This window comes from Psittacula echo (genome assembly GCF_963264785.1).
Source record: "Psittacula echo genome assembly, chromosome: 8".
Lineage (NCBI taxonomy): Eukaryota > Metazoa > Chordata > Aves > Psittaciformes > Psittacidae > Psittacula > Psittacula echo.
Genome location: NC_137744.1, coordinates 20,870,090 through 20,882,501, shown reverse-complemented (window position 1 = coordinate 20,882,501; position 12,412 = coordinate 20,870,090).

Here is a 12,412-nt window from a genome sequence, read left to right as displayed (position 1 = left end):
GAGCTGATCTTAACTGTGTGCATGCATCTATTTGAAGCCATGTATGTGCCTTAATATTAGTGCCATTTGGTGTAGTCATTCCCTGAAGTGTTTATCACTACAAAACATTTCTGAAGTAAATAACCATTTTACAAGTGAAAAAGTTTCCAGCACTCACATAACAAAAATGCTATTTCAAGACCTCTTAATAGCAGATGAGTTGGATTTGGAAAGGTTTGAGACCTTGCTTGGCTGACAGTGGAAGCATCCAACAAGCGCACGAAAATAAATAGCAGGGAATTAAAGGTAATAATTCAAGTCCAAGATTTCTGCTTCTGGAATCTCCTTTACACCATAAATGCAACACATACAGACAGTTTTATCCATCAGATAATTCACAAAAGAAAACTTTTTGCTTATGAGCTGCCTCTCTCTGAAGCCTTCTTCAGTTCTGATCTGTTTCTGGATCCAACAGAAGAAAGCAGCTGATAGGTCAAAAAACCCTGCTCAGAGACACCGGTTAGATACCAAGGAATTTTCCTCCAGTGCAGATAATCAACACATTTCTGTTAACATAGAGACATTTTTAATACTTCACTGAATCATCTTGAGCTTATTAAACTGCCTCATGTTACAAGGTTGAGACAGTTGTATTTAGACATGGCAACAAGTTAAGGAAAAAAGAAATCTTATTCCTGAAGAGAACAGCAAATATGAATGTGTTATATTAGGTTTCAAAACCAGTTTGCCTTTTCATGTATTCCCCACCCCCAACACAACACTGATGTTGTTCCTCCTGAATAGACTTAATTTATCATTGTTTTTTCAATGGTCTTGTTTTGCCACCTGAACTTCTTCTTTGCAGTACCTTTTTCCTGCAGCAGGACAAAAATCTTTTCAGGTTAACCTGCTAAATTAATAAACTGCACTTTCAGTTTTAGTTGTGTTAAATGGAGCTGCATAAAATTGTTATGACATAGCCACAAACCAGCAGCAGATGCAATATGTTCAAAATGATTATTTTCTTTTAATTTTATAAACATACAGAAAGTTTGCATTATAGCCTCTGTTTAATTTACATCCCTGCTGTAAATTAAAGATGTGCCAGATTAGCTCCAAACACATTTTGCATCAAAAAACCACGCGAGGTGGCATACTGCAAGATGACAGCAGCAAGGCAGAGTTGCAAGCATTGGCCAGTAAGGTATAAACCTCAGTCCTTAGGGAGTATATAAGCAAACCAGGTTTACCTACCCATGGAACAACAGTTCCCACATTCACTGAAACTAAGAAAGATTGCTCAGAGAAACAATGTGCTGAAAAATGGGGTAATGCACGATGTCACAGGCAACCATTGAAGAACACAAAGAAAGAACAGATAACAATGGAGAGGGCCTCCAACTGAGCATAATATAACAAAGTACTTTACAATATTAGTATAGAAGACTTCTTTAGAGATGGTGACTTGCTGGTCAGATGTCTTTTTGAAAAGCACTTATGTACAAATGTCAGGCTTTTAGGAAAGCTAATGCAGGATTTAAAAAAAATCATTACAAATCAACTGGCAATCTCTTTGGAAAAGCAGATGTCAAAGGTAACTGCACTGTGAGGGCTTAGAAAGTTTTCTGATGCTGTACAGAAGTAATAAACCTGCAGTCTTTTAATGCCAATTTGATTTTCTTGGAGGGTGTGGGGGATTTAAAATGAGAAAGGAAACAAATACCACACATTTGTGCTCTTCCTAATGCAGGTATGTCACATCTTGTATTATTATGCTGAGACATTCCAGAGGATTTTAGTACTGTTGTGGCAGCGAAGGCACATGCTGTCTTTGCACCTATTTGTCCCTTTTACTACTGAATTAGATATAATGGGGTTCTGTGTGGCATTTACCTAGATATATACAGAATATTTATATGTCTCATTTCATGGGAGAGGGGGGTGTTAATGAAAGACAGTCAACCTCAGCCTGAAAAATGTCAGCCTGATAAACACACAGAATAATTCCATTTGTCTTTTACGTGAAAATACTAACAATTCTGTGGAGGCCATGCTTAGAGTTACAAGGTGGAAAACAATTTGCCCGTTAGGACTGGACTTCTAAAAGTAAGGAGATCTTCCAAAACATTAAGCATGCGCAATTAATAACAATACCCACAACTTCTTTGGCATGCAGTATACCAGGGGAGTGTTAATTAGAACACCACAAAATAAGTAAGTTACAAGTAGGAACCTTATGTCTCTAGTTAGTTGCATGCAGAGTTTCTTCACCTGACTAAAAAGCTGTTGGGTTTTGGGGGTGTTTCGTTGGTTGGTTAGGCATTTCTTGGTGCTGTTTTTTGGAAGGTAGAAAAGCATTTCATTCCCCAAAGGTTTTAAACCAAGCTGTTGCACACCATCATGTCACAGCACTGCAAGAGCACTCAGCTCTTCACCACTAAACTGGCAGAATGAGAGAATACCAAGGAATTCAAACAAAATGCATTTAGAGTTGGCTTCCAAAATGCAGCTCTTTTTTCTAGCGATATAATAATAGCAGTAAAATTGTAAGATATAAGGATATAGTTCTTCAACACAGAGTAAAGCATTTTACAAATCTAGAAAGAAATAGTTATAGATCTCTATATATTTGGACAAATAAATGGCACCATAACTACTTCTAAACAAGGTTTTACACAATATTAATAGACTCTGCAGAGTTATTCAGAGATAAGACTATAAATAAGAAAATTATATTTTCACTCCCCAGTGTTATCCTCTGGGATCAGAATGAAGGGTCTGAGTGTCTCAGAAAATATGCGAGATGTCAGGGTACAAGACAAACTGGAATTGACTCATAAAGAGGATTGTGTCAAAGAACGAAGACTAGTGTAGTTTTAGTAGTAGTAGTAACAAAGTTTCTGCGCAATAGACAATTCTGTCAAAAGACCATAAAAAAAATCTAGGGTAAGTTATCTGCTGATGAGTAGAAACCTGAGTAAACCAGTACAGAGACAGAACAACAAGCCTCTCAAATTACATAGAATCAGATCTCAAAAGGAAAAAAAACCCCAAGGTAACAAGAGAACATACACATTCCTGTAAGCTTTCTATAAAGAAAAAAATCCATATTTAGAGATAACATTTGTATGCATTTTCAAAACGTACATTAACTGCCCTAATCTGCTTTAGCTTGGTATTGCAAAAGCATTCAAAATTCATGCAGTGTTTCATAGATTTGACAACTACTAAACATTGATCCAAGCTTCAATCAAGGTGAGAGGAGACCCTATGTTGACCTCAATTAGCTTTTGATCAAGCCTTAAGAGAATTAACAATCCTCTAAACAGTCATCGTTCGTGGGTATATGCATAGACAAAGTGTTAACACCTTCAGAATATGCAGTTACTCTAATTGAGCACAAGACCAGTCCATCCTGGGGGTTTTTTAAGCAATGATTTCATTAAAAGTCTGCTAAGTCAGGCTTGCCCAACTGCTGAACTAAACCTCCAGGTAACCTGAAAAGAATTAAATGCAGAGAAAAGAAAACAGAGTTGGTGACCTCAAGCAATTTCACATTCAACAAAGGCTTCTGAATCAGGCTTATCTTCATAACTGAGGGGCTGGGTAGCTGGGCAGCTTAGAGAAACTTTAGCCTTAGCAAAGTTCACTTGAAGAACAGCCGTGAATTGAGAAGCAGCAAGCACATTTTCCTACTTCTTCAAATCAATTCCTCACTAATAATTTGTATGCTCTTGTGATCCTAATTCTCAAGGGCAGAAGGAGAACTAATGAAGAAACTGAGAAAGAAAGGATGCGGATGGGGAGATTTATTATAAAAGTAAGATACAACAACACACAGCTTAAAAGAAACGCCACCAACATTAAGCCTTGATTCACACTTCTTCAATAGCTAATAAAAATATGTTTGATCGCTAGACACTCTCTTTTGATACAAGGTGACAATTGAGTAAGACTGCATTACAGAGTTCCCAAATGCAGGTTGAGTAACCATAGCCAACTGTCAAAGCTAGTAATGAAGGCTGAGATATCACTACAATTGAAAACAACAGGGAAATGAAGAAAACTGAATGCTAATTATTTGTGATTAGCTTCTCCATTCAAGGAAGACGACTCACTGCTCCTTCAGCTTGAACTACCTCAGCACGTGATTCTAGTGCTTTATATGAACTACATTATCTCAAATTCAAGCAAGGTGCAGATCTTAATCAGATACAGACAAACTGTCACTAATTTCTCTATATGTTGGTACCATTCAAAAGATGCCCGGTCAAAATAGAACCCTGCATGGTTTTGATCCCCTAGGCTTTTGGAAAAGCAATCTTTTTAATGGAAATCTTTTTCCATGCCCTTAATTTTCTCTTGTCCTAGCTCCTCCTGAGTACTGAAAGTGCTATAACCCCTGAAATACTTCACACTTCAATCTAAACAGGTCACTTGTAAGATGCCAGACCCAAGTAAAGTTCTTAGCATCTTCCATGAGACTTTCATAAATTTGCAAGGTAAAACTGTTACAAAAAGAATTGTTACACTCTTATTTCAAGGACGTTTTCAAGAGACACCGCAACAAGAACGTAATGAGAACTTCCTTGGTTCATGAAGAGAACTAAAGGATGAAAAAAGTGACATTTGAATATACATCCAGTTCAAATGAGCACATGACGCAGCTTTTGGCACATATTGAGAAATCAGGGGGAAGAGAAAGGAAACAAGGGAAACAACAAACCTTCAGCATATATATAGTGCTAAATAACTGTGCAGTGTAAAGCCTCACCAACCCTATTTCCATGATATGCATCATGGAAAGCACGATGCATACAGCAGTGTGAATATGGGCATTTGTATTTCAGTCTAACAGGAGTTACTAACACACTAACAACAGAAAAGGAGGCTCAGGGGAGACCTTATCACCATGTGATATTATCACTCCCTTTTTACAAGGAGTCACATGAAAACATGAGGAGTGATGGGCACAAGTCACTCATGGGGAGATTCTTACTGCACACAAGAGGAAAATGTTTCAGTAAGAAAAATCAGGCATTGGAATAATCTCCCTGAGGAAATGGTGGATTCCCAAACACTGGACACTTAAGATGTGGCTTGACAGGGACATCTAGTCTAGGTCATGCTCTGCCTAGAAAGACTGGACCAGCTGATCCTTGAGGTTCCTTCCAACCTAGTGCTCTGTGATAGTATGATACAGGGAAAGGAGAATACATAGCTACCCCATCATTTCTGGCCTATGTTAAATTTCAGTCAAGTCAGAACAAACCCCTATATTCAGCAGTAGAAACACTATTTTCTGACAATTGTATTGGACAAAATGTTGAAACATGCTAAGTAGTTTGCAGGGAAAGAAGTAGGATTATCTGATATACCTTCTAAAATACCATTTGAGGTATTTTAACTAGCCCATAACTAGTTTCCTTAGCTATCAATTCTCACCACGTGAAATATTGAAACCACAAGTGATTTCTCCCTGATTTACACCACAAGGAATCCTAACTATGACAAGCTAGCGAGCATTTAACAGAGACTGAGCCTTGCATCAGTTTGAAGATAAACACTGGGCACCAGCGCCATTGGTAACTGATCAGATTTAATCATCTTATACTGATACCATCATCTTTTAGTCTGAGGGAAGAAAAACTCCACATCTAGACTGAACTCCAAAGTACATGTACATGAATCATAGCTTATTTTTAATTTCTTCTGGATAAACAAAGGTTTTAATTATACAGGTCCCTATTTGTTCTGTTTGTTTTCTAATTAGAGAAAAATGGCAAGTCTCCCAACCCAAGCTCTTTCCCTCTGCAGAATTTAACAATACATTTGGACAGACACATATATTTATTTGGAAGCTACACAATGAATGAAATCCCATTTGCTCTTAACAGAGCAAAGTTTGCCAGAATTCCGTATGTGAGCCAAGGCTCCACACTCTGCTAATGGCAAAAATGGCTGTCCCTGCAGTTGAGCACTGGATTATGTATTTTCCTCTTGGCAACTTTAAGCCTGGAAACACCCACAACACCTGTTGTTTATTATAAATGGCTGTACTGAAAACAGACATGTTCCTACTGTGAATATGAAAAAAGGGAAAGAAAGAAGTGTGTGCACGGGGAAATTATGGACAAAGATGGTAAATGCCAACTCTGACCTGATCCTGCTGGAAGTACCTAGCTGCAAAGTGCATTTATATAATAACTTTCACCTAAAACCCTCAAAACACAAAAGCTTTCTGGAAGGACAGGTAAAGATTATTGTTAAGGCAAAAGGAGATGAGGGAACTTATGGGAGTCCGGATGAAAGCCAAGACACTTGAATTCTAGTGACAAAGCAAATGACCAGAATTCTGTACTTGGTTAAATCTGAACTAACACGTGTGGTTCCATGAAAATTCTCTCAATGTATTTAACCAATTTAGAACTAAAATCAGTAAATTGTGTGCAATTACTTTCCATATACTACTTGCATGAGCATACTGAAACATTACCAAGTAACAAGGAGATGGAATGCAAGTACCTTAAACAGTTATCTATCTAACGGGAAAAACAGAAAGAAAGAAAGAAAAAAAAAAATCACTGAAAATCCCCTACAGCTTTTACCAGTAAACACAATGAGATCTAAGTCCTAAGACCTCTTCCTATTCCCATTTGTTTAGACTGAGTCATTCTCCTGTATGACTCCCCAGCTCTATCCTCTTCTGTGAGGAAGCTATCTCTCAGCTTTGTCTTGAGAAAGTCTTTCTGCAGCAGGTATCAGCCACTGCATTGTTTTCCTTTTGTCTGCAGCTTTTTGAGGTGATAATGGAATTATGCTGGTATGAATTTTAACTGCCTTAATCCCTACCAGTAGGATACTGTGATCAGATCATGGGTCCTGACCTTGCTTTTTCCCTTTATGAAATATGTCACTGAGCATCTCTTTCAACAACTCTGTTTACATAAAAAATAACAGCACTAACAATTATACTGCAGAGCAGATACCAGTTATTTCTTTCACCTTGCAAACAGCATGATGGTATGTAGTTCCCATCAACAAACTGCACATCTTACAGTACACCACCTACTCTCTCTCAGGATTGTTATGATTAAGTGGGGTATTATCATGTTTAATTGTGAGAAACAAAGGCACAGAAAAAAAAAGCATCCATAGGAAATCCCCAACAGACATCAAAAGCAGACCTCCAAAGCCGATCAAATATCCAGTCTGTAAGACTTCCCCCTCTTTCTTTTGGCAAGTCACCTCAGTAGAAGGAATTTTGCTGGTTTTATTAAAAGGGTCTTGACATACTTACTTAAAGGATTAAAAAGATCCTAGTCATTTGTACTCAGCCTGGGACAGCATTTGTCAGCTTCAGCCCCCTGCTTAACAAGCTGGACTTAATTTCCTTTTCCAGTAGGCTTTTCTATCCTTCTTCCAAATTAAACCATGCTTTCCCCACTTTTCATACCCTACAACCAAGCATCCCTATGGACAATTCACCTCCAATACATTTTTAATACTTTGTCTCCTCCAGTGCACGCAGTGATTTTCCCAATTCTAAAACTGCCTTTGCATTTCTCTAACCCATCCTAAAAGCAAGCCAACCTATTGTATGAGTATTTTTTGTGTAACTCAGCTTTGAGCCTGGCTTTCTCACCCATCGACTGAAAGGCAGACCCGCTCAAAGCTGTCAACAGAACAAAGTCAAGCTGAGCTGTGCCATGATTTATGCAGGTAGGGCCAGACCTGTCAGTTCCACTGGCATGACAGCAGGGAGGAACAGAGGGGCACAATTCTTCCTGCTGAAAGTCTGGATTCACCACATCAGAAACTCAACACCGATTCCAAAATGACAGAATGTAATTCAAAAAACACATTTCCCTAACACAACAGCAGGATAAATAAATCTATACTAATATTTGAAGCCTAAGAGCAGACTGCTTACTTTCCCCATTTAGATTCCAGACTGAGGCTAAAACATTTTGGTTAAACAGAGGAACAGAAAAGAAAAAACCACAATTTGACTTATGATTTAAAGAGAAATCACATGTATTCAATTATTACTATTTATTTGTCATTTCTCACAACTCTGTTAGAATTTAATACCTTCAAAACATCAGAATTCACCTTGACAAGGCTACCTGCATTTCACCCCAAGCAGGATTTATGTGGATGAAGTTGTCCTTGGGTTATAAAATTATTCCTTTGTTACCAATTTCCCAGCATTACCTGAGTCACCTGATGAAAATCAGTATTTAAGTATTACAGTGATCCATATTTCAGCTCCTGTCATAACTGATAAACCATGTTATTTGGGAAAGGGAATAAAAGAGTTCCGGCCAGCTGCCAACACACTAAACATACTAAATGCAATGTTTTGCATTGGTGATGCACTTCTGCTTATTCTCACAATTAACACATACATTAGCAAAGTAGATTCACGTACCATTTTGTCAGACAACTCTGAAACTAAAGAAAATCACTCATTCAATTTATAAATGGAACCAGTGTTTCAACTGTAAGAAACACCTGCGTATGTAGGTAATCACTCCATTTGAACTGGCATATGTGTGCTTGTGGCCACTTATTTGTGGGAGTCTTGCAAGACATGCATGTAGAACTAAGCTAACCAAAAGGGTTCATTGGTCTTTCTGTCTTCAGTAGCAAGTACACCTCATAGATATTATGGACACTCATTAACAGTCTGACCTGGTTTCAGTTGCTTTAACCACAACACAGTGACAGGCTTTTTTTCACTAAGTTGTCTTGATTTGGTTTTTTTATTGTATGTTTGGCATTCTGCTAAGACTACAAGCAAAATATCTATAGCAGCTACTTGAACTGCCAGAATCAGCTTAATTTAAACTAGCTTTAATGCAAGTGAAATGACTGGCATTAAATATTTGGAGAAACACAGGGAAGATTCTTCAACATAGTAAGTTTCCTTAACATGATTTGTTTTGAAGCTTCTTTTTCTTGGTTACTAAGTGGAATAATTCATGCATACTAGATGCACACAGGAACCACAGACAGGTAAGAAGAGAATGAAATGGCTGATTTCAAGTTGCCAAAACCAAGAGGAAGGTAAAAAATGCCATCATCATCTGCCCTCTTTCCTTATGAAGGGATCATGCCTATAGCAGTTTCTTTCTTAGCATTTTGCTTGCAGCTATTTGTTAGATTCCTCCCTCATTCAGTACACACACTCCCTGTTATCAGACTGGGACTATAAAATGAAAACCCACTGTCGAAAAAAAAGGGCATCTAATTGCTCCCTTTCTTGGAGGTGCATCATTCAGTTCTCTTGTATGACTGATACAATCTGACATGAGCATTGTAATTCAATGCATCAACTAGAAAATGCATAAAGACAGCTTTTCTGAAAGGGCAGCCACATTATTTTTTCAGAATACAAGAAGAGAATAGGAAGTAAACCTAATGTATGCCTTATCTTTATCTTGACAGGAGGAGTATATAAAATGTACAACAGCAAGCAATATTGTGCATATCATTACACACACAAATCTAAGCACCTATAAATGCGAACAATAGTCTGATATCCTGTCAAAGTAAGAAACCTGGATCATAGAAATAGACAGTATGTGGTGGAGTTGCTTTTTATTTTTTAAATTAATGATGTGGAGATTATATATAAAAGCCAGGGGGAAAGTGCTTTTCTGCTACTAGTAAATATGCATTGCTTAAAACGTTCGCTGAGGATTATGCTTTTCTATGAGCAGTTCAATTTTTACCCATTTACTCTACCTGCTAAATAACATCAAACCTAAATGAAGGCTTTCTATCACTAACACACAAAAAAAGCATTCAGTTGGCTGGAAACATTCAGGGTTTCCCCCCCCCCCCCCCCCATTTTATCACTTATTTCCCTTCTTCATGGATTTCTGAGCTATACAGTAAAATACCAGTGTATGCCACTCTGTTTCGATAACCAAAAGTCTAAATGTAAAATGCCAAAGCAAATAAGTAACAATCTGAGACAGAAAGACACGACTTTTTTCCTTCTAGGAGAAGCAAAGTGGTTTGGTTTTGGTTGGTTTGCTTAGGGTTCTTTTCTGGATGTGTTTATGAAAATTAGCCAGGCACCTAGACCCGCAGAATACTACAATTCTCAAGAAGAGTCACTGGATATTCTGCTTTCTTGAACAAAAGCCCACAAAGAAAGTAAAGTCATCTGCCTTTCTTATTTAAGTTTTATACATATATATATATAAAAAAAAATATACATATGTATATATTAAAAAACACTTTCAGTCATTTTTCAGGATGCAACTACAGGATGTTTTATACTTATCAATCACTCAAAGGTGCTTACAGGAGCACTTCAGATCTTTCAGATGAAGCTAAACGCTAGCAAGTGCATGTGTGTGGATAAGCTGGAACTCCATTCTCCATATACCTGATTTCTTCAACCACGAGTAAAACCAATCTTTTGTATTTCTTTGTTACGAAATAAGCACCTGATCATGAATGTGCAAGCAAATGGTCAACTACTATTCCCTAGCTAACATAGAAAGTCCTCAGCATTTAATTTTCCTGTAAATTATAATGATAATGAAAGGGCAAGTGCCTAAAGTCATTACTCAGCCTGATAAAAGAAATCAAACTCAGTATGCTTGAATGACAACATACTCCATTTCTTCCCTGGAATCCATTAATCTCTTTTATACAACAGCTCTAACAGATGTTTTTATTATTTTTTTTTACCTAGATACAAGGTTCTTTTATTATCAGTTACTCTATCACATGCTGCTCTAAAAAACGTACTCTGCACACAGCCGGTAGTTAGAGGGCTCACAAATTAAATGGCTATCTTGTCTAGTGGCAATAAAATATCACTATGGAAAATAAAGAGGTTGTCAGTGATAGAAATATAAAATTCAACAAGATACCTGTTGACTGCAATAGATAAAGACTTAAAAGCCATACATGACAGAAAGAAAAAAAGCAGCACCAACTCACATTGATAACTGAAAGCTGTGGTTTACTCCCTTTGCAACCCTTCAATAGCATCTTACTCTGCAAGAAATCCAATTGAAATGAGCAAAGAGAGGTGGCATCAGTGCAAGTACAGGTCAGAGAAGACTCAACAGAAACTAGTGCTGAACTGGAAAAACACAGCATTGTGTTATGCCCATCTTCATTGACATACCATGCATCTACTCTACCTGGAGAAAATACAATTCTGTAATTTCAGTTGTTGAAATTAGTGCTGCCTTAAATTTCTTTTCCTACATAATTTATTATGACTATTAAGCATCTCTTTATTCCACCCTTTTCTCCATCCTTCACACAATGGATACACTTGTATTTGCCTCGTTACTCTAAAACTGAAGTGAGAAGCGTCTACCAAAACGTAAGCAGAAAACTGCATAGCTATGCTTATTTATTAATAAAAATTAAGAAATGGCAAGATGATATAGTGAACACATGATGCTTTAATAGAGTAGCCTTGGGCAACAGTAGTACATGAATAGTGTACACTTCTTTTAGTCAAGCAATTTATAATACATTGCTCAGGCCCTATGGGATCTCAGAGCAGCTTTTTACAGTCAATTCAGGGAAAAGAAATACAAAGGCTTTTTGCAGATGTCTGTTAACACTCCTCCAAGTCCTAAAGTAGCAAATTCCCTGTTTATCCCAGCCCAAAAGATTGTAAGAAATAGAACTGCAACTGAAAACTCCCAATATTGCTGCCCTCACTTTGACTTCCCACCCATCTTTCACTTACACAGCCTTCAAACCAGTTGCAGAGCCTATTTCTAGCTGGTGAGTGCAACCAAACAAGCTCCCAACAAGAGCTCAAAGGCAGAGAACCAGGTTTTTGAACCTTCCCTGCTCCCTTGTGATACAAAATGAAGATAAGGATTACTCAAGCTGCTAAGTCTTACGGGTTCTGTTTGTCTGTTCTGAATTTTTCCACTTCTTCAATAGGGCCAGGCCATGTTTTTGGAGAGCTCCAACATCACCTCCCTACCACACCGGACAGCTATTCCCATTGCTTCACAGCTTCCCTTCTTTTCCCAAGTCAAACGCCAACCGCAGCCCCTCAGGACTTTGTCAATCCAGTAAACTAAAAAGGCCTTGCAGGTACAAGCACTGTCCCACAGCCACTTACACTGCCAATCATTCAGCTGCACTTATATCAAGTAGCTTGCATTTACATCACTCCTTATGTCAAGTAGTAAAATAACTGGTCCTGCTTCAAGAAACAGGAAAAATAGGAACTGCATCCAACTGTAAATACAGATGACACTGTTGTGGGGCATTTGGCTTTACAGAACTGATTTGTTCCACGGCACTCACCCCCAAGACCTGGGAATAAGTGCTGTCCTTTTTTATTTCCAAATATAGGTGTAGCCTCATGGTCTCCGAACAGTAAATCGGCCATTGCAATACTATTATCTGGAGTTATACATGGCTACCT